Here is a 24,074-nt window from a genome sequence, read left to right as displayed (position 1 = left end):
GTCTTCCTATTTCCACATGGAACACATTTTAAGTTAACAATGTGTAGCTTGGCAAAGGGATTGTTTTTCTTTGGCATGAAACGGTTGTCTCATTTTAAAAAAAATGTATTTCTGCCTGCTTCTCTATACAATATATATCCGCATTCTTTTGAACTTTGAAAACTATTGTTATATCAGGAAAGTTTTAGAAAATCACTTTATTTTTGTCTAAATATGAAAATATGTTTAATATTGTCAAATGCTCATGCATATACTTTAAAACATTCTGAATATTGTTCAAGTATGCCTTAAAATGTACATTGATGGTGACTTAACTATATCATATACTCTGAGAAAACAGGCCTTGAATTTGCTCTGATGGGCATGTTTTGCAGGGTTTATGGACAATAGACAATTTGAAAATGAATCCAGCCGTTTCCTTCTTGTCTCTCTTTCGGGGTTTTCGAATTGAGTCATTCTCTCCACAATGTATTTATAGCCCTGAAAACAGCAGAATGGAAGGCTACCCATTCAGACATTCTCAGTCTATTTCCCCATTTCTTGCTCTTGCCAGAAAAAAAAAAAAAAAAACAGAAAAGCAGAAATGCAAATTTTCAGACATTGGTTCCACATGAAATGGGACCGAGTGCCGCCCCAGCTACTGTTGTGAGACCAGATAGGGCCACCGCTGCCTACACATAAAGAAAGCCATTAAGGAGAAGTTGTTTATTTCTGCTTCTGCAGAAATCATAAACACCAGCCCTGAGCCTGACAGCCCAAGCTGTGCTGCAGTAAATTCTAGTACTTTGCTGCCCATTGTAAGCTGCCCAGTAAAAGTTACTGTAGCTAAATCCCATATACATTTCAGGAAATAATCCTTCTCAGAAGATGGCATCATATTCATGCACAGCAGGGTGTGCAAATGCCTATAAATCAAGTGAAGGATCTAAAATATCTATTTAAAAAAATCTGGGCAAATTTAACCATGACCCCTTTGCCAGACAATAGGCCTTCATGTGTTTGCAGCTTAGCAGACACGCAGGAATTTTGTTTGGAAGCGATAGCTACTGTCTATGTAATATTTAGGACCTATTCATGAAGCATCTGGCAGAAAATAAAAGGATTTTTCTGCACTAACATATGCTAAAGAAGGATGTGGCCCTGTGCCGGCTCCTCCTCTTCTGATTTTTTGCAAATAGCACAACATAAGAGACGGTTGTTTCTGGCGGCCCTGCTGCGTGTCATGGCTGCCAGGCAAAATCCCATGAATTATTGCTCTTCCAGATGTAAGAGATTTTCAGGCTGCCTTAAACTGCCTGTGGTTTGTGGTGCTGGAGAGGAGAGAAACAAGATTAAACTTCATCTCATCAGTGCAATCTGAAAAGATCACACAGAGGACGGGTAATCAGGGACTTCTCATTCCAGAGCCAGACTGGAAAAGCTGTGTGTTTTTGTTTCAAGGTGATGTCACATTAAGCCTGTTGGAAGACAGTGATTAAGGTCAAACAATATTTGAGGAAGATCAAAAATAAAAGAAAAAGTGTTCAATTCTCTTCTGAAGCATCTTTATTGTATTGCCTCAATGGGAAAGGACTGATCTCACTGATGCTAAGGCATGGGACGTGGGTTAGTCTAGTGACTCAGTTGTCAGCATTTCTCTATACAAGGTTAATGTGAGAAAAATTAGAACTGTTCCCACAAAATTATAGTTCTGCTGTTCATTGTAATTTAGAAGATGCATTCATCATCATCAAAAAAAAAATATCAAGTGTCAGGGTTGTTATCTCTAAAGGTCAATTTTGAAGTCTTGGTGTGTGTGTGTGTGTGTGTGTGTGTGTGTGTGTGTGTGTGTGTGTGTGTGTGTGTGTTTATGAACACTCCACAAGGAGTTCACGAATATTCATTTAAAACCCAGTGAGTGATAAGAATATGTTATGATATACAGATTTTTTTTAAATTATTTGATTCAGCTTTCTCCTATAAAGAGAGTAGTTCCATAAACAGCAGCCAGTTCAATAGCCTAGGTTACCAACATTTAACTAAAGCTTTTCATAAATGTTCCCAGAATGACTAAGAAAGTAAATCTCACCCTCTCCCATTACATACAGTTAAAGTCCTCAGGGAGTAAAGTAATAACTCATTACATTTCGATTTCCTTTGATCAAATACCATACACAGCACCTGGATATTATAATTTTAAATAGCAGTTTGTGACACAAACTAGGATAATGCTTAAAAACCCAAGAGTCATGATATGGTTACTATCAGTCCTTATCATTCATGGTGTGGGGGAATTGTGAGCAGTTTTTATTTTGAAGCATTTTCTGGGTTTCTATTAGCAAAATATTAATTATACATCAAGAAAACATGTTTCTCAAGAAACACCTGGAAGTAATCCACAACCATATATGTCTTAGATCAGAACATAATTGCCCCAATCCAACCTGTATAAGTTTTCCCTTTTTTATTTTAGATGTAGCCTATTTAAGTAATGGGGTAGGCTACCAGATGTAAAACCTCCTGGGCCAGCTTTTCTTTCCATTTCAGCAAGGCACCTCACAAAGGTTCCCTAAAGTGAGGGATCCCAGCGAAACTGTGATGAAAACCATAGGTCCAAGTGGCTTACATGAAAGCATTTATTGCTTTTCATGCAATGCATTTATAGCAGAATGGAGGGGGGGAGTCCTTTGCTGGAAATGCATTAATTATTTGACACTGGTTTGCCTCAAAGACATTTCTACTGTGGATGCAAGTGAAAGATCACAGCTAAAAAAAGATCATCGTACTTGAGGTAGGCTCACACAGTCCTTTCTTATGTTCTGTGTGAAGTTGTCTTGAACTGAAACCTATGCTCCTCGAGGATTAAGGGATTGCAAAGCAAAGACCGGGGCTTCTGTAATTTAAACCCTGAGATTCTCCAGCACAAAGGTGCAAAATGGACTAAGCCAGTCTGACTCTTGCCCCAGTCTGTAAAGAAATGATTTTCCTTCAGGAAGTTTTACACTATTAACATTCCAACAGTGTTATCATCTTTAAAGCAAGGGGTCTTCTACTGCCTTCACAAGCACTGAGAGTGCCTGCAGACTGGAGGAGTGGACAGAGTTTTACATTACAGTTTATGAATCTATCATCAATACTTTGTATTTGAGAAACCTGCAAGCATTTTAGAGGAAACTGCATGATGATTATCAGTTACTCATGTTTTCTTTGTGAAACTGGTATTTTATTCCATTAACTATTTCCACAGAGCTCAAGCTTCTATTTTTGATCTTTTGTTCTGTTTCTAGAAAAATGCTAGTTTGCAAGTTGATAGGTTATCCAAATCAATGACACTGAAAAGTATTTTTAAAAACTTCATTTTGGGAGCAAATCAAAACCACTCAAAGGTGGGCATCTTACTTTCAGAAGAGGGTGTAATCTCTAAGAGAGCTTTGTACATTCACTGATGCAATCTTATATTGAGTAATTATACATATGCATTTTGTTGAAATGCAATTAGCCAGAAGGTGGTACTAAAAGAGACTTGCCTTCTTATCTAGTAGATGATGGGTATACTAAACTAATAAGAAAATAGCTGCTTAAATTACAGCTGTAACACAAGCTGTAAAGAGCATGTTTAGAGGAAGGTCATGGGAATATGGAATTCACACAGATGTGATTTTCATAGATCTGTGGCAGCATAACTTTGGTATGAGGATATGTGGTTTACCCCAAGTAAAGGAAATTTACACCCTATTGCTATAGTTTCTAGAAACAAACAAAAATTATAAATGAAAGATTAATAAGGATGGAATCATCCTGTTCTGATGCCATTATTCTCAGCCTCATTGTGTCCATGTTAAGTGGGGAAAATAGCAGCAGAAAACAATAAAAGAGTATTAATCAGTTATCAAATGGTTGGCAGTAATTACAGCTGATCTCAATTTCAAAAGTTATATGGTAAAAATTGATTATCTTAAAAGATCTTAAAATATAGAAGTAGAAGTCTTAATGACAGAAGCTGAAAATCAGCTCTTTCTTTCCTTGCCTCAGAATTCTCCCAAGTCCTTCGTTGATTCCAGCCTGCATCTCCAGCTTAATTTTGGAAGACAAAATAAAGCATAATTTTTTCCACACCGAACTTCAGTGTTTCATGTCTTGGTCATTTCAGTCTCTTGACTCCTGAGCTTTGTTCTTTCTTCACAGTGTTGTTTCTGTTCAGCTGATACGTTTGCAGTTATCAGTGAAGTACTCTATTTTGATTAGTTCTTTGAGACTTTGAACAGTAATCGTTTTCACCTGCACTCCACTTTTCCCAGATCCATGCTCCTTCCATACCCACACACCTTTGTGTTTTCTCAGTTTTATTTTCACCCACCTAGTCCAATTTGTGCTGACCATATATTCTTGGGTGTGTGGTATCCACTGGAGCCTAGCTTATCAGTGGCAACAATTTTAAAGAAAATGGGGTCTCCCTCTCCCAGCAGCTATTAATTGCCTTTACAGCTCTTTGGAAAGGGACAGGATAGGGACAACACATCATTCCCTCTACCACTCTCCACACTAGAACTTGGTCTGGATTAACCTGAGGTTTGCTGTTGCTGTCATAATTACTGTGAGTTCATATGTGCAGCTGCCTTGAGGTCTGCTACAGGCACTCTTTGCTGTAGTCATCCACAATTTCTATCTCTTCCATTCTTTCTGTTCCCTCTTCCACAATCTTCCCTAAAGCCTAGGAGGAAAGAGTTTGATGGAGTTGTCAGGGTTAGAACTGACTTTTTCTTAGTCTGGTTTCTGCCACTTGGACAGTTGTTGATCTTTGTGTTAATAACCATCAACTGAAAACAGAAGCTTCTTTGCTGAGAAATGTGTTAATATACAGGTGTAATGATCAATCAGTAGCAGTTGGTGTAACACTACATACTTTTAGCAAACTAGTAGTAGTAGGTTCTCCACTGCTATTATTATTAGGCCAATTTTTCGACAAATTCTTGGACTGACAGTGGTACTACTTATAGATTTCATCTTGTGGAGTACAACTTAAATCCAATAAGAAAGTGGTTGGTTAATATTTATGCCACTATTACACCAGTAGGCATTTCTGGCAGACCAGTAATTCTAATAGCTCCCAGAATTCACCTCTGGGCAAGACACATGGTTATTTTTCTCCTCCAGTGTTATGCACACACTTTCCACCACTGGGAAAGCTAACCCAGAGGGATGAAACTTCCAAGACAGAGCCAGCTTGTTGTGTGACTCAGGTGTATTGTGTCTTCAACAGTAGGACTTACTGTACAGTTCTATAGGGAAATCAATAGCATCAGTCTGTGAAGTTTGGGGATCTATGGTACTTCACTGCCCAACAACTCTAAAAGAGATAATTATTCTGGTATTGGGATTTTATTTGTTGGCTTATGGTGTCTAGTAATGTTATCGCATTATTCTCCCCATGTACCCTCCATTATATACAGTGAAGTATTCTTTTTTAATTTTTTTATTAGTTCTAGTTAGGGAACAAGCTTATTTCAAGTCCCTTCTCCCTCTTCCTCCCCTCACGCCCATCCCTCCTCCCCCATCCCCAGCCCACCCCCCACCCCATCCACCCACCACTCCCCAGGCAGGGTAGGGCCCTCAACGGGGGCTCTGCAAAGTCCACCAAATCTTCCTGTGCTGGTCCTGGGCTCTTCCCCATGTGTCCAGGGGCAGAGTGTAACCCTTCACATGGGATGGGCTCTCAAAGTCCCTTCTTGCACCAGGGAAAAATACTAATCCACCATCAGAGGCTCCCTTATTGACATCCATGTTCAGGGGTCTGGATCAGTCTTGTACTGGTCTCCCTGACAGCATCTGGGGTCCATGTGCTCTCCCTTGTTCAGGTCATCTGTTCCCATGGGTTTCTCCAACCTGGTACAGACCCCTTCGCTCTTCATTCCTCCCTCTCTTCAACTAAATTCCCGATTTCAGCTCAGTGTATATCTGTGGATGTCTGTCTCTGCTTCCATCAGCCACTAGATGAGGGCTCTAGGATGGCATAAAGAGAAGTCATCAATCTCATTTTAGGGGAAGGGCTTTTGGGTTATCCTCTCCACCATTGCCTGGATTGTCAGATCGTTTCATCCTTGTAGGTCTCTGGAGATCTCCCTGGTTCCAGATCTCTTCTTGGACCTATAGTGGCTCCCTCTGATATGGTATCTCTCATTAACCCACTCACAAAAAGACAAACATGGTATGTAGTCACTGATATATGAATTTTAGACATAGAGCAAAGGATTACCAGTCTATAATGCTCTTCACCAAAGAAACTAGGAAACATGAAGGACTCTAAGGGATGAATGGTCCCCAGGAATGGAAATGGCATGAACTCCCGAACTAATTGGGGGCATGAGGGTAGGGGGGGTAAGGAGCTGCTACAATAAGAGCAAGAGAAGAGGAGTAGAGGAGAGAAAATGGTGGGACAGAAATATTGAGTTGGGGGAAGAATAAAGTGAAGTATTCTTAAGGAGCTTTTTTATGACTCATCATTTTGGCCATGTTCTAAAGCATCAAGTACCAAGATCATCTATGTCCAGATATAAAGCTACTCTTTTTTTTCCTTCTTTCATATCACTCAAAGCAATTCCTCTTACTTCCCTTCATGTTTCCAGCCCTACTGAGCAACTTCTCTTAGAACTGAATTAACATTCTTCACCTCCATTGAGTTTTTCTTCTCTCAATATTCAAAACGAATATTTAAAAGGTTTTCTTTTAAAATAACCACATATTGTTTTTCTTTTTTTTTCCTTTTTAAATACATTTTTATTTAAGTTGAAAACAATCTTATTTTACATACCAACCCCAGCTCCCTCTCTCTCCCATCCTCTAATTGCCTCCACCAACCCTCCATCCCACCCACTATCCACTCCCCAGGGAAGGTAAGGCCTCCCATGGGGAATCATCAAAGTCTATAACATCATTTGGGGCATACTGTTTCTCTAACGGCTAGTGAACTTAACAATTTTTACATTTACAGAGAAAATAATATATTTTATATAAAATACATATATATATATATTACATTTGTGTTATTCACATGTGTACATATGTATAAAGAGAAAGAGAGTTTATGGGTAAAGAAGATGAAAGGAGGTGAAACTTGGCAATCATTATTCATAGCTTACTTTTCTTTTTTATTAGTTAATTAATTTTCCCCAGTCCGATCATAGTTTCCCTTCCTTCCTCTCCTCCCATTTCCTTCCCTCATTCTTCTGCCCACTTCCATTCACTCCTTCCTTTCTCTTCAGAAATGCTCAGGCCTCCCATGTATATCAACCAGCACTGGCATATCAAGTTGCAGTGGAACTAGACACCTCCTCTCCCTCCTATTAAGGCTGGACAGGGAAATCCAATGGGAGGAAAGGGTCCCAAAAGCAGGTAACAGAGTCAGAGTTACTCATTGTTCTCTGTGTTAGTAGCCCCCAAGAAGACAAACCTACTGTACAATTGTCACATATGTGCAGAGGGCCAAGGTCAGTCCCATGCAAGTTCTCAGGATGGCAGTTCTGTCTTTGTGAGCCCAGGTTAGTTGATTCTGTGGGATTTCTTATGTTGTCCTTGTTTGCTCTGGCTCCCATAATTCTTCCTCCTCCCTATTCCATAGGGCTTCCTGAAGTCTGCCCAATTTTGGGTTGTGGGTCTCTGTATATGTTCCCCTCAGTTCATAGCTTTCTTTTCTTAGTTAAAAAATACATTTGGCAGGGTGTAGCTCAATGGTTGAGCATTTATCTAACTGTATGGGGTTCTGGGTTTGGTCAACCTAATATATATATATATATATATATATATATATATATATTACAAGTTTTTATTTTATGCACAAAATGCAGAAAAAGTATAAAGTAGAGTAATGTATAATCCAAGCAATGACATTAGCTTAGTATTTTTCATCATGATGTGCCATGGTGTACCACATCATGTGACATCTTTTATGACTGATATGTAACAAGATAGAATAAAATTATCATCTTTATGTACTTAGAGTTGTAATTCAGTACAATTCACTGTTAAAACTCATTGTTCTAGGGAAAAATACATCCCTGCCATTGAGAAATTATTAAAGTGTTTGAATATTTGGGTATGACTCATTCAAATCCTACCCCACAACCATTTTTCTGTGGAGCTGGAATAATTAGTGTATTTTATCACTCAACATGTATTATGATTTCACAGAATCCATGCTATTTCCATGTACTAAACAATGTTACTTTAAGTAATTAACAGTCAAAAATATAAAAAAATGGCAGCCATGCCCACAAGCTACTTAAATATCCTGTTAAGTGATTGCAGCTGGGATTGTCAAGGGAATCTGTTATAGAGTTAGATGAGTAAAGTTTTAGTGATGAGGTGGAAAACTTGCCATGTCTTTATATAAAGGGAAATACAGTAACTGTGTACTATAGACATTTTTGTGTTTTATAATATAATTACAAATTTTCACTTTTCTTCTTTCACCATCCAAGCCCTCCCATATATCCCTACCTACTGTCCTTCAAATTCATGCCCTCTTTTCTCAGTAATGTTATTGTGTGTATACATGTATTTCTAAATGTAATACTTTGAGTGTGTAATGTTACTTTATATGTTTATTTTCAGGGTTTACTGTGTGGCATTGGCAACCAATCACTGTGCTCTTCCATGGAAAAGACCACCTCTCCTGCTCCCTGCTTTACTCCATTGCCTATAGTTCTTCTTGTAGGGTTGAGGTCTTGTGGGCTTTTCCCTGTCCAGTTTGGGAAGTTTATTGGGATAGTCCTTGTCTATCTGACATTTGGGCAGTCATGTTGGTGAGATTTTATGAATGTAGTTAATGGCATTATTATATGATATAATCTCACAGAAAACTCGTTGGAAAATTTCCTGATTTGAGGGAAGCATCATTGGCTCCATTGTGTCATATTATTCTGAATGGTGTCACTAAACTTTAAAATTGTCCTATTATTAGTGGTAATTATAACCTAATCCATTTAAATGTTAATCTACTTCTATAAGGTTATAAAAATAAATACTTCACAAATTGATACAGAGGACAACAAAAATGAAAGCTAAATCTATGAATTGAGTAAGCCACACCAATATCTCATATTTTTATATAATTTTAGAAATAGATGGTGGCTTTCATACAACATTATGGACTATATCTGTAGACATTTACTTTGGCCAACAGTGCCCATTTACAACCCTAAAATCCTATCTTGAAGGTCAGATATTCTTCTCCAGAAGTAGAAGTAATTCCATTTCTACAGTCTATGTGTCTCCTGAGACCAGACATGTCAGTAATACATAATTGGGTCAAAGATTGTGGGGAGTACCCGTTTATCATACATGCAGCTGACACAAAACTTCTCGCTTGTCTGAGGTTGACTGTGGCTGGATGTGGAGATGAAAGGTCAGTTCCTTATCAACTGAGGCCCCTAGACATTCCAAAACATCCTGTGCATTACAAATTTGAACAGTGTAAGCTCTCTTAAAGAGAGGATCCTTTTCTGAGTAAAGTATACAGTGTATATAGATACAGTGGACAAGAAACATGTGAAAGGTTGTAACACTGACCTTTCAACATCAAGTGTTTTATTTGTAGCTAGGTGTTTAGTCTATAGAGATTAATATAAAGGCTAAAAAAGAAACCAAGTACCTGGTTACCTTTCTGATAGCTACCCAATTGTCTGAAATTTGTCTTTTGATTTGTAGTAAAAATAAAAATTATAAATAACTAAGATGACATCCACATTAAGGAATATTTTCCAGTAACTGTTAACTGAACACACTCTGTTTAATTACAATATAACCTAAAATAAGTTACCAGATTCTTTTTTGCGGATTTTTTATTTGAATTAGAAACAAGATTGTTTTACATGTCAATCCCAGTTCCCTCTCCCTCCTCTCTTCCATTACCACCCCCCCAACTAAAACCCTACCTATCACATAACCTTTCTGCTCCCCAGGGAGGGTGAAGCCTTCCATATGGGATCATCAGAGTCTATCATACCTTTGGGATAGGGCCTAGGTCCACCCCCGTGTGTCTTGGCTCAGGGAGTATCCCTCTATGTGGAATGGGCACCCAAAGTCCACACCTATGCTAGGGAAAAGTACTGATATACTAGAGGAGGCACCATAGATTTCTGAGGTCTCCACTGACACCTATGATCCTGGGGTCTGGATCAGTCCCATGCTGGTTTCCCAGCTATTAGTCTGGGGACCAAGAGCTCTATGTTGTTCAGGTCAGCTGTTTCTGTGGCTTTCACCACCAGCCTGGTCTGGACCCCTTTGCTCATCATTCCTTCTCTGCAACTAGATTCCAGTTCAGTTCAGTGATTAGTTGTGGGTGTCTGCTTCTACTTCCACCACCTGCTGGATGAAGGCTGTAGGATGGCATATAAGTCAGTCATCAATCTCATTATCAGGGGAGGGCACTTAAGGTAGCCTCTCCTCTGTTGCTTAGATTGTTAGTTGGTGTCATCTCTGTAGATCTCTAGACATTTCCCTAGTGCCTGAGTTCTCTTTAAACCTAAAATGTATCCCTCTATTATGGTATCTCCTTTCTTGTTTTCTTCTATTCTTCCCCTTACCCAGACTTTCTGCTCCCTCATGTCCTCCTCACCCCTCCTCTTCTCATTCTCCTAGCTCCCTCCCACTTCTCCCCATGCTCCCAATTTGCTCAAGAGATCTTGACCCTTTCCCCTTCTCCAGGGAACCATGTCTCTCTTAGTTTCCTCCTTGTTTACTAACTTCTCTAGCAATGTAAGTTACCAGATTCTTAGGAAATAGTTTTTCACGTGCATAATTCATTTATAAAAAACAAAATAATGGTAGTTTTTATTTCTTTTCACCTGTTGGGTGTCTTGCTATATCATATATTTTGAGCTAAAGCATTAAAGCTTACAGCAGTTGAAAAGCTGTTTTCTGGATTATAATAATGCTAAGGAACTTATCCAACATGCCTATATGTGTTTCTGTTTTTAGTTCTATTATGGCACATCTTTAAAACAATATCTGAAGGTACCTTGTGATGGGGGAAGTGCTTCTGTGTATGTGTTTGTCTTGCTGGATGATAAATAAAATACTGTTTGTCCAATGAGGCAGCAAGATAGACAGGACTAGGAGTCAAAGAGGATTCTGGGAAATGTAGTAGAGAAGTGGTGATCCTGGCAGGAAGTGACATAGCAAGGAGACTCATATTTAAGCAAGGAGAAACAGGAAGTGTCCCTTTCCCCAACGACTGCTCCAGCGGCACTATGTGAGCCACCAGCAAGAGAGTATGCCAGCGGAAGGCATCCTCTATTAGATAAGTCTCATAAAATATATAGATTTATGATAATTAAGACTGAGCTAACAGATGAGAAATCCTAGTCATTGGCCAAGCAGCATTTGTAACTAATACAAGTTTCTGTGTATTAATTTGGGCCCTAACTAGGGCAGGCAGCTTGTGTAAAGCACATACATGGCATTGGGGCTCGGTGGCTTTTGGCGGAAAGATTTATGTTAACAACCTTGGACCCAAAGAAGTGGACTGTGAGCGATTGAAGCAAGGCTGAAGACCATGTCAGCTGTTAGGCAACAAGCAGTAGATAGGATGGCTCAGCTTCTAGACAGTTTGGATGCCATGAAGCCCAGTGCTGGTACTCAGGTGACTGTTCTGAGAAGATAACTGTGGCCTATTAGTCTTCTATTGTCACTCAGTACAGAGAAGATTGACTTCTCTTCTTTCATCCATTCAGATAGAAAATAATTCAAGCCCAGGATTATTCTCCATGTGTGTGAGTGTGTGTGTGTGTGTGTGTGTGTGTGTGTGTGTGTACCCACATGTTCATGCAAGCATGCCATGAGAAAATCCATTAATTTGCATGCAGAACCTAAAACAAAAAAAATGAATAATAAAAATGAAATGCTTACCTTCTCATTGAAAGAAATGACTTGTATTTCTGAAGACCCCTAGCAAAGAGGTGGCCTCATTTCATTGCTGTGACAGCTTTAGGCAGTTTCTTGCCATCCATTAGTTTAATTTATGCTAAATCATAATGGAAACTAACAGATAACATTTTCTTTTTAATTATATCTCTCAGTAACCCATTATCACCAAATGACTGAATTGGTTAGTGTCAGCTGTTGTTATCTGTATATAGATTGTTCAAAGATGACTTTCCATATTGTGTTGTAGCATATATAACACTTAGGCTTTCGTCTTCTGCATACTGTAGTTCTGCATTCTAGCTCAACTACACATTACAATATAACAGAGAAAATCACTGTGAGTGAACAACAGCAGCACAGAGACAAAACACTCCTGGCTTCTATGTTTTGTTATGAAAGAAACATCCATTTTGCTATGAACATCAAATAGTGAAATCCCAAAGAAGCTGAGTATCCAACACATATAGCGCTGGTTCAGGAGCAGACGGACCTGGGTTCATGGACCCACTTGGCTTGTCACCTATAGCTGAAAATCTCCATTTCTTTTTCTTAACATATGGGGAACTAGTAGTGTGAGGCATAAAAACAGTAAAACTCCTATCTGCCCATGATATATGTAACAAAGCTTGTTTATAACAAGCATTTGCTTAATGGTCACTGGTTACTAGTTACATTGAACTATTCCCATTTGTAAAATGGAAAATTATTTAAATCAAGGTTGTTGATAATATTTAGGCAATTAGTTTCTTGGCAATAGTGACACATGCCAAGACTCATGGGACTCATAGGAGGAAGGTCTCTGTAAGTTCGAAACCAGCAGAGTCAGTTCCAGGACAGTCAGAGCTGTTACACAGAAAACCCCTGTCTTGAAAAACCAAAATGAAAGTTGCAAAATACATAGTTAATGGGCTAGGGATATAATTCGATAGAACACACACAGCCCAGAACAAGAAGATGAAAGTAAGACAATGAGAAATTCAAAGTCATTCTCAGCTATACTATGAGTTCTAAGCTAGCTTGTGCCACATGAGACACTGACTTCAAAAGGACAAACAAATAACAGTATTTTCACAGTTAATTAGCTCTGTATTTACTTTTAGTAACTGGAGGCTAACTTTGAAAGAACTTATTGTTGTCTTCATGTTGTTTTTCTCAGACTGAGTATAGGTTTCAAAACTTTCTTCAATTTGTGAATAAATTGTTTTAGTGAAATTTTCTTATATATTAACTTCAATTACATTTTTATAAAGCATATTTTTATTTCTCATAGTGCAGACATTTTCTAAGTGTCCCTTAGTCATAATAAATACTTTTAAGGGGGATGTAGTTCAAATTTATAAAGGAAAAAAACTTAAAAATCACAACATTTAAACAACCATGAAAATCATCCTCATTCCTACAAATGAATTACTGTGTGAAATCATCACTTATGCTTCTATTTTTAATAATTTGTTTTTATTCAAATCCTGTAAGTCTATATATACATACTAAGGAAATATTGTATTACCATATTCAGCCACAAAGCCCTGCACATCAGGAAGCTTAGAGTATCAGTTGCTCTGAAATTTCCACAGGGGTCTCTTATTTTTTGCACCAACCAGAAGTTTATTCAAAGACATCAGGAGCAAATAGTTGGGTTTACTGGATCTCAGGATTACAATGTCAGCCATTTTCTCTCAATTGTTTTCCTTTTAAAGTGCTGACTATAAAACACATCTAATTCATAATAAAAAATACAGCATTAAGCAAACACTTAGAACTGTTTTGAAATTAATTCTATAGATATCATGTAATTTTGCTTCTAAAATTGCCAGAAAGAAAAAAAAATACAGGCTAACATTTGCTTTTTCTGGAGTGGTTAACCCTGCTGAAGTATGAATCTAGGGGTTTCCCTAGATTCCACAACAAACATTGTCTCTAAGCTCACATTCTAGGTTATTCTTTTTCTAAATGTGGTGGAAAACAAGATCCTGATTCTATAATATATAGTCAACTCTTCAAGGCACCTGTCCCAGTCCATACCCAGGTACCAGCCCTACAACTTTTGCTTGTCATCCTTTAGTCCTTATCACAGAGTTAAGTGACATTAACTCAGTTGTAGTTCCAGGACATGAAGTTCTGTCCTCTAAAGCCAAGTAACAAAGAGGGATCTTAACCTATAGGTTAAAGGCACTTCTAAATTACCCTGTCCAATTGTCTTCCATCAAATGTGTTACTCCCCATCTAATTCCTCATCCTGGCCTTCGAGCAAACCTGTGGGTTTGCTCACATTACTTAATGGCAGCACTGTCCTGAATGACTTCCCAATGGCCACATTTTACTTTGTTGCAAATGCTGTCCATTTTTAGTTGTGGATCCTTATGATTTTGCACTCTCTGGAAAAGTAATCTGCAATTTCCACTTATTGGTGATTAACACTCTGTTCATCTGGTAATTCATCTTTCCCTTTCTCATTCACCAAACACTTATATGCTTTGGATATTCAATGAGAGTAGAGGAATAGATCTTTCTCTGAACAAATAATGTCTCAAGGAACAAAACATACAAAAATGCCCTCCTAACACATATGATCCATTATGAAGTACAAATACCTTGTGTGTCATATAAATGTTCTTTATAGACTTGCTCTGCACAATTCTCCTGCTTCATTTATTCTGTTTTCCCAGTGTGAACTTCACTCCAGGCACCAAGGACTGCATGTGGATCTCCAATGAGCCTTGGCCTCCTGCCTTTGGGTTTTATTCCCTCTGCTGAAAATTGCCTCCTTGCCAGTGCACCAAGCTGAACCTGGAACTGTGTTCTCTCCACCTCAGATAGTTGGCATTTCAGTGTATGCCCAATAACATGCATGCAAATCTAATATCTATCACTCTATTTGCTATCAGTTCTCAATTTTTGTCATTCCTAGAAGCAGCTGCATGAAACAGTGCCTAGATTCCTTGTGCTCCTGGACTCTCAGACTTGTCATACACAGCTATGTAAACTTGCTATCTTCTCTGGACTTTAGTTTAATTATAAATTAAAGTTAACAGTAGCAATATTTAACTCAAAGTCTTCTGTGAGGACACAGTTATATAATGCAAATGAAATGTTTAGAACAGTGCTCCTATCAAGTCATAGTAAACAATCAATATGCCTGTTTAAAATTGATGTTTATACTAATGTTTTCTTAATATGGGGGAAAATGAACTCTGTCTATACATATGATAGAGAATTATTATCTAGAGCAGGAAATGAACTCAAACAAAAATTCAAACAACACAAAAATGTGGGTGATAGCTTTCAATAGCTTAACGGAACATTCTAATAGGAAGAAATAAGAATGACTAATTAGAATTATTTTTCTTCTACTTATGTATATTTTCAATTTTCATACAGTATGTTTTCTCCATATTCCCCCACTACCAACTCCTCTCAGATATCCCCCTCCTTACCAATGCAACTTTATTTTCTTTTTTATCTGTAAAATAAAAGCAACACAAAAGCAAAATAAACAAACAAAAACACACAAACACAAGTAGAAAAACAAAATACACACACACACAAAAATATGGAGTCTGTTTGGTATTGCCTAGGGAGCAGAAAGGGGATGGAACAGGGGATTGGTGGGGGGCAGGGAGGAGGGGAGGGCGAGGGAACTGGGATTGGTGTGTAAAACAAGTTTGTTTCAAATTTAAATTAAAAAATAAAAAGAATAAGAATTAAAAAAGAAAAACTAACTTTCTTTTTCCCAGAAGCTAACAATTGCAAATCACTTTTTGAGAGGAAGAGGCTTTCCTATGCAGTTCCCTTTCTTCTCGCTGCAGACATTTTGTCTGGTTTGAACATGTTCATGTCTTATGAGTGGTGATATCTTGTTTGTACAAATAAAGCTTGCCTGGAGATCAAAGTGCGGACTTGGCCACTAGTTAACCATAGAGGCCAGGCATCAGTGGCACTCATCTTTAATCCCAGCACTAGGGAGGAGGAAGCAGGAATTGATATAGTTGGGCAGAGGGAGGAATATAAGATTGGCAGAGACAGAAGCTAGCCCATTTTTTTTCTGAGAATTTTGTAGAGGGAAGAACTCTAGGGGCTGGCTGCTCTGCTTCTCTGGTCTTTTAGCTTTCATCCCCTAATATCTGACTCAGACTCTCAGTTTTTATTATTAAGACCACTTAGAACTTGTGCTACACTTATGCATGTTATCATGGTATCTGTGGGTGCATGTGTACATCACCCCTGTTGTGTCTGGAAAACGTTGTTTCATTGGCATTACCACCTCTGGCTCTTACAGTTTTTCTGCCTCCACTTCTGCATAGATCTCTGAGTCTTGAGGAAGGGAGTTATGACTTCAATATATCACTCTTACAAGGTACAGTGGTCAGTGCAAAATTGCATAGTTGGCTAAGGTACTGAGAGTAAGGGTCATTTGAGCGCCTAGCTCTAAACAAGGTATTGCTGCTATTTCATTTAAAGCTCTGGGAATGCTGTGGAAGAGGGAGCAAAAGGAACATAGGTAGTGGAAGATAAAGAGAAGGGTTGAGAAAGGCTATCCTTGGGTGATGGCATAGTCATTGCAATCATGATATCTTAGCCATTATGCACTGGGACTGCACAGGACACAGGCTATTAGTCATATAATTCGAGATTAAAATCCACAGATTCTATCACTCTCTACTGAAATACTGGCTATCAATGAATTCTGCGGAAGGGACAATCATTGTCTTCAGTTGCAAACTTGATTAGCTCACTAGGCACCAATAGATATTTCCAAATCCATTTTTCTAATTTGCTTTCTGTCACTCTGATAAATACCATCACCTGAAGCAACTTGGGGATGAAAGGGTTTGGAACATGCCCAAAGACCAATGTGATGGAAGCCATTCAAATGAGTTTCCCTCTTCCATTGCATGTCAAGTTGACAACTAAGATTAGCCATCACAGTCATGGTCACACAGTTGGCCCTGGTTAAATTCAATGGATGACAAAACAAAACAGAAAGACATGGATAGAGGACAGTTACTTTCAGAGAGGCAATATTTGGAAGGCAGACAGAAGAGGGATAGGAGTATGCAGGGGAAAGTAATCTGAATTTTACTATGTTGTCAAAGAGCAAACTTAATAACTTACTTTGAAACACAAAATGAAATATCCTATTAAATGAGTATTACATATAAAATATTTACATAGTCCTTACAAAACATTTGCAGTATATAAATATTTATATATTATACAAAAAATAATTAGGTTTAAATTATGTAATGTTCACTTAACATTAATAGCAGTGGAGATGAGTGCACAGAAGCTTCATGTGACAATGTGGGGTTTTAAAGACCTCACAAATGTAATACAAATGCAATTTTTAAAGCCTCAGAGCCCAAAAGTTTCATGTCCATAATACTGAGTGAAAAAAAGACTATGCATTATATGATTCCATGTGTATGAGATTCAAAAATCAAACAAGACTGATGAAAAAGATTACCTACCAGAAGAATGAGTGTCCCCAGAAGTAGCAAATGACTGGAAGGAAGTGAGGCTTCAGGCTCTGGTTAAGGCTAGATTTTATCTCACAGTTAATAATTGACAGAACACATATTTTTGTGGTATTGCATGATGTTTTTTATATGATGACTACATGTTGTGGTATGTTTAAATCAAGTTAAAAATATTTCCTCAATTTTTTGTAGTTTGTTCATAATCTTTTCTTCTAGTTTTAGAAACACTTTATTGTCTTCATTTATATTTAGTTTTCTGAGCCATAGAGACCTTGAACTAGTTTCACCTATCTAAATATTAATTAGTACCTGTTGACCAGATTTCCCTCCCAGCATCTCCTACTCTCCAAACTTTTAGTAACCAGTATTCCACTACTATTGCAACCTCCACTTCATGTGTTTCACCTATGAGTAAAATGATGTAGGACTTGTGACGTTCCCACCTTATCTCAGAGACTGTGGTTTCCTCAGCACTATCAATGTTGCAGATGAAAGAATTTCATCCACTTGAGCTACATATTAGTCTATTGTGCTTAGTTAACACACTTTATTTATCTGCTCATCAGTTGATTGACAGTTTGATATGACTTGAAACTCTGATATTGTAACAGCTTGAACTTGAGTGAATCCAACTGTACATGTGTTACATGTGTTAAATGTTTACTACCCCCTAGATTGATATTTATTGATGTTAAAAAAATTTCATGTGGGACTTAGCAAAAAAAAAAAAAAAGTTTTAAATTGGGAGATGTGCTCTCAAAGGACTGTGGGTCCCTGGCCATTGCTTCTACTAATCTGTATCTTTCACACCCAGTTGTGAAGTGACGTGGGTTTGTTTCACCACATGTTCTCACCATGAAGGAACTCCACCGACCCAAATACTGGAGATAGCTACTCCAAAGTGAAAGCTAGCACAAATATTGTACTATTCAACAAACATAAGGTACCTGTAACAGTCAAATTTGTGAAGCCAGACTGTAAAATAATTAGGACTGTGGGATTTGGAGAATGGTGAGTTACATGGTTTCCGTTTGGGCAATGAAGCAGTGGATGTTGGAGAAAGTTACATGACAATGCAGATATGCTCTGTACTATTGGATTGTACCAGGAAACTTGTTCTGATACCAAATGGCATTTTCTAGATATTTACCATCATAAATTTTAAAAGAAATTAATAAGGATTGAGTGTTTCTATGTCTCCTGCTCCACTGAGACCTTGCTGACCTGCCCACAGGAGCCTCAGACAATGTCCTCAGCCTCCTCCACCTGACCTACTCAGAAGCGTGCTTTTATGCATGATGTTAGCCATCATTTTACATCTAAGACACATTTCAGAATTTTTCTGAGCTCTTTTCACTCAATGTTGGTAGTAAGAGAGAACATTTTAAGGCATCTCATTGTTAAGTTTTATTGGAGTTTTGAGTTATTAATCATCTTCAAAACTACCAAATTCTGCCCTGACCAATATTCTAAACTTTGCTTCTTCGGGATGCAAATACTGGAGATATGTTATTACTCCATAGCTTTTCTGAACAGTATTTATCCCACTGAGTAAAAAAAAAAAAGACAAGATTTATTTATGATTCACCTGTTAGAAAATAAAACCAAAATGCAAATCAGTTTCTTAAGAGGATGACTAAGGAATCGTTGTTCATCCATTTTAAGTTATTTTCATTTCAATCAGTACTAAAATACCCATCTCACCATGCTAAAGTATTTATTTTTCCTGCATAGCATCAAAAGATTGAGTGAATGTTTCAGTTTATTCATCTTTTTGTTGAAGTTCCAGATGTTTTGATTCCTCGTGTTGGTGTCACTGTGTATCTTGACCTACTTCTTATATGAAGGTTACTATGTATATTTTATTTCTTGGAGATAGACAGATGGCATGACAGATATTAAAGCTATATACAATCTCAGAAGATGTGAAAATGAATCCTTTTAAATGAGGTAAAGTTGTATAGCTTTGAGATGAACAAGAACAAGCTCTCTCTTCCTGCCCCTCCCTCTCTCCTCCCTCCATTTTCAGTGTGTGTGTGTGTGTGTGTGTGTGTGTGTGTGTGTGTGTGTGTGTGTGTGTGTGTAAACACTGGTGAAATTCTGAGCATCAGCAAATAATTCTTTATATTACAAATAAGCAAAATATTTTCCAAGTATTAGTAGAAAACTTTGGTTAACATTTTGTTTTATGTCTGTAAGTCCACATGAGATCTTTATTTTCTAATGGATATATATATAGAAAAGTTCACCATGTTTTCAAAATTTTGAATGAAATACTGATGTCCACAAACAGAAAGTGAGGCTATGCTCAATTTTAGGGCACTTGCCCAGAATTCATGTTATTGTAGGCTTCAACCCTACAAAAACACTACAAAACAACAAAGCCTAAGATTTTTTCACTGTGACATTTTCCTAACTTGCTTCAGTTTTCTGGTCTTCATTATAGAAGACACAAAACTTACACTTTCTTTTTTGAATATTAAATATAAACAGCCATTTCACAGAGACATGCTAACTAATGCTTAAGTAAAAAAAAAAAACAGAACTTAATCCTAAAGTGACTTTCTATGTCATTTGTTTGAAGTCATTGGTTTTACTCAAAATGTTACTCAGCTGTAAAATAAATGTCATTATGAAATTTTCGGGTTAGTGAATGGAATTTGAAATAATCATTCAGAGTAATGTAACCTAGACACACAAAGACAAAGCTGCTGATATGATTGCTCATATGTAGATGCTATGAGCATTGAACATTGAAACTTTAGATCTGTGTATTTAAACTGCAATACACATAGAGGTCAGCAATTAGAATGCAGTCATGAGTGAGGAGTAAAGGAAACAAGAATAGGTGGTATGAAGGGATAACGGAGAATAATAGGAAGAAGAGGGAGTTAAGTGGATAAAGGGAAATAATATACAGAAGTATTAAATGCCATGGGGGATTAGAGGGCAGAGAACAAAAAGGAGTACAGGAAGAAATAAATAGCATTAGAGGCCTATGAAAATGCTATATGCAAAATTACTACTGTAGACGTTTCTTAAAATATATACATATATAGGAGTTTAAATAAATTTGCTCTATATTGGGGAGACAATGGTATAGGCTATCTCTCAAGCAGGCTTTCTGAAATACCATAGGCTATCAAATAAAAAGCCATTATCAAGTAAGGGCTACATCTTTTGTTTCTAACTTGTAGATCACTGGAACCTACAGACACACCCACTATCAAAAGACACTACAGTTGCTGTTGGTTGTACTCCAAAACGTAATGGTAAGATCCTGATGCTGAAATGTCATATCCTTAAGTCATGGGGCATGGAGAAATAAACTACTAGGTGAGAAAACCAATCAACAGTCTTACCTGTGAACACTGTGCAGTAAAATAGTGATTGATGTGGAAAGATATGCTCACTGGTGCAAAGTGGCCTGAGTGCTCTGAGAGAAACCAGTGACTTTCTGGTTGAATCTCAGCCCACCCAGCTCCACAAGACAGAATCCACACAGTATTCCCGCAACTGAGTCAAAACCTATAGCTGCTTATGTCATAAACACTAGAAGTGAATTTACTACTATATTAGTCTATTATACAGCTAAATGGACAAAGTAATAACCCCCACAATCTCAATCTTCATATCCATAAATTAGTGCATCTTTCAGTCTCCATCAGAGGAATGTACTTTTTATAGTGGATAAGGAATAACCCCCAGGCCAATTACTGGTAAATATGCAGGAGCAAAAACCTGTGTAGTACTTTCTGGATATAAAAGTGCTATTTCACACATGAACCCATAACAATGACTGCATAGCCAAGATCAGCACAAGGTCAACCCTGCCAAATCCCAGCATGCACTAGGAGGAGGCTCATGAAGCCCCACCCCCTGAGCTATTGATATTTGATGGCTGCTGGAGGAAGAAGTAATAGTCCCCTGAAATGCTACCCATGCTCCAGTAAATGTTTAAACACACAAACCTTACAGGTAGCACTAAGTGGACTCTGGGGATTGAAAAAGAGAACACAGGAGTTAAGAGGCAAAAGTGATAATAGTGAGAGGTGAGATATTTAAGGGAGGAAAAGGGGTAAATTTGATCAAAACACATTCTATGCACGTATGACATTCTCAAATAATAAAATACATACACTTAATACCACCTATATTTGCATCTTTTCTTTTATTGTGTTTTATACTGTGCCACTTTACTGAGACACTCAGATTGTGTCTCAGTCAGTGCAGAGAATGGAGCAAGCCTAGAAACACATATGGAGGAGAAGTTTTGAAGGACGATGTAACAGTCATGGAAAGCAGGCAAAAGAACCAAAACTTTTATTTCATTCTCAACTTAGTATATGTCAACTTTGGAAAAGCATGAATCTGAACACATTGAACTGGGACTGAAGAGTATCTGACTTTCTGCCTCTGTTGTGATGTTGTGACACAATTTGGCTGATTAAATTTGACAGTTGAGTAATTCATCACTCCAGTTAGCTCACAATGGTATGCATGTGCCTTCTTTGTCTGAAGTTGTTCATTGACTCAGCACTCATCAACTACAATGTTGTTGATAATTTTTGAGCCCAGTCTGTTAGTGAAGGCTGGTGATTCCAGCTTCTCTAGAGGGTGAGCCAGGGGATTCTTAAATGAATTCAGCACATTCCCAGTTCATGAGCATATGTATATTTAAACCTTTGGTTTACAAACCAGTTTCACTATCACTATTATAAGAATGACTTTTTCTCGCCAGGCGTTGGTGGCACACACCTTTAATCCAGCACTCAGGAGGCAGAGGCAGGCCAATCTCTGTGAGTTCAAGGCCAGCCTGGTCTCCAGAGCGAGTGCCAGGATATGCTCCAAAGCTACACAGAGAAACCCTATCTCGAAACCACCCCCCCAAAAAAAAAGAAAAAAGAGTGACTTTTTCTCATAGTCTCTTTGCCTTTTCTAGTTCCCAGATTAAAGAACTCTGGAATGTATCAGTAAGCTTTCTCAAGAAAATTTCAAAGGAAACCACCTTCTCAGAAACATTCTTGTTGCACTGCTAACAAGTAACATGTCAATGGCTTAATACATGTCTCTGTACCTTCAAGGACTAGATGGTGTACATTTTATCTTTTTTTCTTGGAAGCATAGATTTTTTTTTCTGCATTTCTTCCTTTGCCCAGAGTCTTTCAGATCTCTAGATTAGTGTATTCATTCCTCCCCTCTTTGTTTGGAAATGTATATTCCAGTCACATTTCCCAAATTAGGGTTTTATTTTTCAGGTAGTTTATATAGAAAAAAATAGCTTAATTTATATAATCCCCCATATTCTCCTCTTTAGCTCAATGTCAGGGAGTGGGCATAGGATGTTAGGGTAGAGTGTTTTCTAACATTGTATCTCTAAAATTATAAACTGGTTTTCACAGGAGATCCCTCATTCATTTGGCCTCCTTTCCGACTTGGATATTTTTCTGAAAATCAAAACACAACCTCTTGTACATATTTTATATATTCATGTCTTAATGCAATACTCACTACTAAGTATCTATGATCAAATTTAACTACTTTAGGTTTTGTATGTATCATTTGAATATACATTAATGACAAAATTATCTTGCCTATTTTCCCTTCCTTTGTCCTATCAACCAATCCTTCCTATACCCCCAAATTCATCCAATTGTGCACAATTTTATTTCTCTTATTCTGTACTTTATTTTTTTCTTCAAAAGGATGTTAACTCCAAGTCACCCCCTTCAGTCTTTTATACTAGCTTTAAATCCTGTGAGACTTATATTAGCTATTTTGCAATGGACTACAGGAATGGGAGGGGACGTTTGAAGTCCATGAGAGCATGATTTTATATTAATCCAGAGTACAGAAGTCTAAAGCATAGAAAAGGTAAAAGTTGGGCTGCTCTAGGTAACCACTCTGGATGCGTAGACACCCCAAAGCACAACTTCATGACTTCCCATAGACCTGAACCAGGATGCTTTGGTCAGCAAACATGCTGCTGAAACATGCCAAGTGGAGACAGAGATACGAGCTCCATGCTTTATTACCATCTCAGCATTAGCCAAGAAGAACTGGAATCAGCACTTTTTCTATAAACACAGCAGAAGCCTGTGAAAAACAGAGCAGAGCCCCATTTCATGGACGAATGAATGGCCCTCAGATGAGTAGAGCAATGAAACAATGAAACTGAAGACAGAAAATAGTTACATATTTCTTTACATCTGTAATATCATCTGGGATTTTTCAAATATCATTGGAGGTTGGGTAACAAAATGGCCAGACCAAATCCTTTGGGTTCTATATGTTGGTTTCCAATGAATAATTATGGAGATGTTCCCAAAAGTCCAGTCCTTTAGAGATGTGTATGCAGTTTTATGAATGACTCACATTTATTTAATGACTCTCTCATTAAAAACCATATAGATCGTTGTGGTCTTGACCTTGGTGATGTTTTGTTTTGTCCCATCTGGATTCCTACCTAAAGGAAGAATCTCTAGGAGTGAGGGCCTTCTCCAAAAAATATTTCAGTATTTTAATCTTTGTTAGTTATGGGACTTTCTCAACAGTGTACATATTCCATATTTTCAATTATTTTTATGGACATTTTGTGCTATCAGAAATTTAGTTGATTACAAATTCAATATAGTAAAAAGATATGTGAATATTTGTTATGGTCTGGTACCATATTCCTCCTAAATGCTCATGAGT

Source organism: Cricetulus griseus, chromosome 2, assembly GCF_003668045.3.
Source record: "Cricetulus griseus strain 17A/GY chromosome 2, alternate assembly CriGri-PICRH-1.0, whole genome shotgun sequence".
Taxonomy (NCBI): domain Eukaryota; kingdom Metazoa; phylum Chordata; class Mammalia; order Rodentia; family Cricetidae; genus Cricetulus; species Cricetulus griseus.
Note: the sequence above shows the minus strand (reverse complement) of the source record.